Source organism: Schistocerca cancellata, chromosome 6, assembly GCF_023864275.1.
Source record: "Schistocerca cancellata isolate TAMUIC-IGC-003103 chromosome 6, iqSchCanc2.1, whole genome shotgun sequence".
Taxonomy (NCBI): domain Eukaryota; kingdom Metazoa; phylum Arthropoda; class Insecta; order Orthoptera; family Acrididae; genus Schistocerca; species Schistocerca cancellata.
Window position 1 is genome coordinate 706,157,786 of NC_064631.1, and position 6,000 is coordinate 706,163,785.

A 6,000-nucleotide genomic window follows, 5' to 3' on the forward strand; every position below is an offset into this window, starting at 1 on the left:
AAATGAAGTTTCTGAGAAGAGTAGCTAGCCCAAAATAATAAAATCAGAGGAAACTGATAGAACACACACACACACACACACACACATATGCTCTCCTTCCCTCTTTCCTGACGAAGCAACCGCTGGTTGCGAAACCTAGAATTTTGTGTGTATGTTTGTGTTTGTTTGTGTGTCTATCGACGTGCCAACGCTTTCTATATATATAATAGAGGGAAACATTCCACGTGGGAAAAATATATCTAAAAACAAAGATGATGTGACTTAGCAAACGAAAGTGCTGGCAGGTCGATAGACACACAAACAAACACAAACATACACACAAAATTCAAGCTTTCGCAACCAATGGTTGCTTCGTCAGGAAAGAGGGAAAGACGAAAGGATGTGGGTTTTAAGGTAGAGGGTAAGGAGTCATTCCAATCCCGGGAGCGGAAAGACTTACCTTAGGGGGAAAAAAGGACAGGTATACACTCGCGCACACACACACACATATCCATCCGCACATACACAGACACAAGCAGACATTTGTAAAGGCAAAGAGTTTGGGCAGAGATGTCAGTCGAGGCGGAAGTACAGAGGCAAAGATGTTGTTGAAAGACAGATGAGGTAAGAGCGGCAGCAAATTGAAATTAGAAATTAGTGGAGATTGAGGCCTGGCGGATAGTGAGAAGAGAGGATATGCTGAAGGGCAAGTTCCCATCTCCGGAGTTCTGACTGGTTGGTGTTGGTGGGAAGTATCCAGATAACCCAGACGGTGTAACACTGTGCCAAGATGTGCTGGCCGTGCACCAAGGCATGGTTAGCCACAGGGTGATCCTCATTACCAACAAACACTGTCTGCCTGTGTCCATTCATGCGAATCGACAGTTTGTTGCTGGTCATTCCCACATAGAAAGCTTCACAGTGTAGGCAGGTCAGTTGGTAAATCACGTGGGTGCTTTCACATGTGGCTCTGCCTTTGATCGTGTACACCTTCCGGGTTACAGGACTGGAGTAGGTGATGGTGGGAGGGTGCATGGGACAGGTTTTACACCGGGGGCGGTTACAAGGGTAGGAGTCAGAGGGTAGGGAAGGTGGTTTGGGGATTTCATAGGGATGAACTAAGAGGTTACGAAGGTTAGGTGGACGGCGGAAAGACACTCTTGGTGGAGTGGGGAGGATTTCATGAAGGATGGATCTCATTTCAGGGCAGGATTTGAGGAAGTCGTATCCCTGCTGGAGATCCACATTCAGAGTCTGATCCAGTCCCGGAAAGTATCCTGTCACAAGTGGGGCACTTTTGGGGTTCTTCTGTGGGAGGTTCTGGGTTTGAGGAGATGAGGAAGTGGCTCTGGTTATTTGCTTCTGTACCAGGTTATATCAAACAAAAGCGCTGGCAGGTCGATAGACACACAAACATACACACAAAATTCTAGCTTTCGCAACCCCTGGTTGCTTCGTCGGAAAGAGGGAAGGAGAGGGAAAGATGAAAGGATGTGGGTTTTAAGGGAGAGGGTAAGGAGTCATTCCAATCCCGGGAACGGAAAGACGAAGCAACCAGGGGTTGCGAAAGCTAGAATTTTGTGTGTATGTTTGTGTTTGTTTGTGTGTGACCTGCCAGCGCTTTTGTTTGGTAAGTCCAATTATCTTGTTATCTTTGAGATGGAGCAAACATTTTTAGAGATGTCCATGCCATGGTTATATCTACACTCTGGTTAACCCAAATTTTGTATCTAATTCTTTGCATACATGACCAACTCTGTCCACATCCACAACAATTACTTATTACTTCTTTTCATGGCAGAGGTAGAATCATACATGCACAACACTACAAGCGTTTGCATGGTTAATTCTTTTGCTGATTCATGAGTGATGTAAAGGAATCCTTTTCAGTGTATCGAAATCCTAAATCACTTGTCAGGTGAAGATTCATTGCTGACACCTTTATGACCCTGGCCTAGGTTTTAGACACTTTGATATAATTCATCCACAAACTCTTCATCTTATCTCCAATCTATTTCACTTGGTCCATCTCTGTTCAGGTAGCCACTTTCTACTTCATTATCTCCATATTTATACTTGCCACCCCTGTCTTAGTCTTGCCATCTTTGGGCAGTGTATTTTTACTGATGAGCACTCCTTCTTCCAGTAAGTTGAAACCAATGCTGTGGTCTCCAAGACAGGCATTTCTTCAGCAAACATTGTACACAGACAAATACCTTTTGTCATAATTCTCTAATATTCCTAATACTCCACCAGAGTAATAATCCCTCACTACCATTTTGATGCGAAACAACTGAAATACATTCTCCACCAAGAGTCTGACTACCTATCAGCTTGCATGCAAGTGAGAAGTATTCTTTTGAAAATCCATTCTACACCTCTCAGAGCAGTACTCTAGTACCCGCTCAGCATACACAATATTGCTCATACTTGCATTGCTTCTGCTTCCAAGCCATTAACACAGGAATCATTTCCATGTTAAGGATGTTGATAATGGAAGGAATTATGGCACTGGAAGGAGGAACTAAGTGGTCAACAAGCACATAAACAGAATTCCAAATGTTGCTAAGCTATTCATTTTCACTGAATAGAACTTCAGCTTTAAAGTGAAACATGATCTAAAACACTGAGTAAATTATGTAACAAAAACAGAAAAAATGAGATGCACTTGAAATAACTTCATTTACCTTGCAAATAATCATCATTGGTTACAATACCCCCTGGAAATATGATGAAACTGTTGGGAATTATTAGTGAAATCTTTTTTCTGTCTAGGTGAAAGAAATGATGACACACATCTTTGGATATCCACTGAAATACAATGCAGACATATTTACACAGCAGCCATTTTGGTTTACCATGTACTGCATTGATAGATCAGGTCTCACTCCACTGTGATATTGGTTTGCAGATAATATTATGAGAAGGAAAGTTGCCACTCACCTTACAGCAGAGATTCTGAGTCGCAGACAGTCACAACAAAAAGACTCTCACAATTATCATTTTGTTGTGCCTATCTGCGACTCTGCATCTCCACTATATGGTGAGTGGCAACTTTCCTTCTCATAACAATTTTTAAATTCCATCCTGGATTTTCCATGGTTTGCAGATAAGATGGAGCTTGTATATATTCATGAAATCTTTGACAATTTGCTTTCATTTTCTCTAACACTTGTCAGCAAATATTTCAGCACAAATGGGGAACAGGTCTTCTACAAACATCAAAAAAAGTTTTGCAACACCCCGGTTCCCAGAACTCCTGAAGACAGACGTTGACTATGGGTATTGTATCACAGACACAGTCCCTTTGACTGTTCAGAGATGTCACAAAACCTGCCCAAAGATGTAAACAACCATGCATGAGCAGTGCCTATTAGATGGAGAGGGTCCGACAGCCGATCAGTTCCAGTCATTCCATCAGGAAAGAGGTACACATCTCATGTTGTCTGTAGTTCAACCATGCCTAGATGGTCAATACCGTAGTTCAATCGTGTCCGTACTGTTACTTTGTGCCAGGAAGGGCTCTCAGCAAGGGAAGTGTCCAGGCATCTCGGAGTGAACCAATGCGATGTTGTTCGGACATGGAGGAGATACAGAGAAAGAGGAACTGTCAATGATATACCTAACTAAGGCCACCCAAGGGCTGCTACTGCAGTGGATGATGGCTACCTACGGATTATGGCTCGGAGGAACCCTGACAACAATGCCACCATGTTGATTGATTGATTGATTTTAACAGGGTAGCTAAAACAGCTTAGGTCTGACCCGCCACTGCCCGCACCAAAACTAGGTTTATTGTGCGGTATCATTCCCTGTATATCTAGTAAAGCCAATCAGTGCCCTTAAATAGTGCAAGGAGTCCCACTCCCAGTTTTTTGTTAGACACAATTTCTTCAGGTCTAGTTGTCCCAAAGATTCTGTATCTCTTATTTTCCAGTGCCATGCATTCAAAGATTAGGTGTGATGCAGTTTCTTCACCCACATCACAAATCCTACATTTAGGGTCCTCTTCCATTATACCCATTGTGTATAGGTGTTTTTTTTTTAATTCCCTTGGCCAGTCATCAGTCCAGTCATGAGTTTGATCTCTTTCCTGTTCAATCCCAGGATTACAGAGCTTCTTTTAAAACATGGCTTGGGCATCATTACCTTACCATGTTTTTGTTTTTGGACCTTGGTCCAATATCCTATGTGCCGTTTCCTAAGCCAGTTCTGTAGTTCTAATTTGATCATAGCCTTGGTGATTGTCAGGACAGGTTCCAGTCCAATAAATGGAGTTGTTGCCCCATTGTAGCCAATCTATTGACTTGTTCATTGCCACAGATCCCTGAGTGGCCAGGGGCCCACCCTATTGCTTCCGCCTAGCTCCACCAGAGCCCTGTGGCAACAATCTTAGATCTTGTTGCAGGAGCTGCCAAAGATTTCAAGGCTGCCTGGCTGTCTGAATAGATGTAGATGCTACGGTCATTGTAGCACCTATGCATATTCCCCTCGACACACACCCTAATTGCTGTAATTTCAGCTTGGAATACAGAGGCCAGTTTTCCTAGAGAGACGATGCTCTCCAGTCTTGGCTGAACCCCGTACACCCCTGCCCCAACGCCTTGGTCTGTTTCGACCCATCGGTGAACCAAACAATGTCCCCCGTACAGTGTTGAAATGTTTTTTCTCACTGGTCCCTACTTCCAATTATTATGTTGTAAGGCTTGTCGAAGCAGTAGGGAGTTATTATATAGTCAGCAGGCATTTCCCCAGCCATTCCTATATTTACCTCACTCACTATGTTAGTGTGTGATTCTGGATATCTGAATGAGACCCAGTTTTTGCCAGTTTTAAGTCTGTGTGTCCCAGCTGCTGCCCCCATCTTGACCCAAAGGTGAAGTGGATGCATATCCAGCATGGCTTCCATTCCAGTGGTTGGTGTGCAACTAATTCTGCCCGTTATGGCTAAGCAGGCCAATCTCTGCACCTTAGCAAGCTTCTTAGCAGCAAGCTACTGTTTTACCTTCTTCCATCACACTACGGCCCTGTAGGAAATCCTAGGTCTAACCACTGTGGTGTATATCCAGTGCATACCCCTGGAGGTTAGGTCTCAGTTTTTGCCTCAAGCCCTCCTACTACTTACTAGAGTACTTTTTGCCTTGGAGCAGATGCTCTTAATGTGACGGGTCTAGCTTCTCATCCAAGGTTACCCCTAGATATTTCGCTATCCCCTTCACAGGTAGAGTTTCAGACTTAAAACTGGCAAAAACTGGGTCTCATTCGGATATCCAGAATGACACACTAACATAGTGAGTGAGGTAAATATAGGAATGGTTGGGGAAATGGCTGCTGACTATATAATAGATTCCAACTTGAGTGTTGAATATGTCTCTTCGTACATGGCACCACAACAGTCTTCTTAGGATTAACTCTCAAATCCTGTTTAATGCACCATTTTTGCACAATGTCCAATCCTCCTTGTGCCATATTCCTTACTATGTCAGTTAATTTACCAAGTATTACTATGACAAGGTCATCTGCAAATCCTAAGCAGAAGCATTGTCTAAAATTTAGTTCCTCAATGAGTTCATTCACCACAAGTTCCACAATAGAGGAGACAAAACTCCTCCTTGTGGGCAGCCTCTAGTGGTGTTAATTACCATCTTTTCGTTCATCATGGTAGCCTCTACCTTCCTTCCACTAAGCATGGCCCTGGCCCACCTACATATAGTGGTCCCCAGGTCATGCATCTCTACTGCCCTTACCATGGAATCGGAGGCCGTGTTCCTGAATGCCCCCTCGATATCCAGGAAGAAACAGAGGGCTATTTCTTGGAAGTGAAGTGCATTTTCCACCTTCCCAACAAGTTGGTGGAGAGCTGTCTCACATGATTTTCCTCGTTGGTATGCGTGTTGGTTCGAGTGTAGAGAGACCCTACTTAGCCTCCTCTCCCCAACATACACATTAACCAGTTATTCCAATGATTTGAGAATGAAGGAGAACAGTCTGATTGGTCTCATATCCTTGGCCTTGGTATGA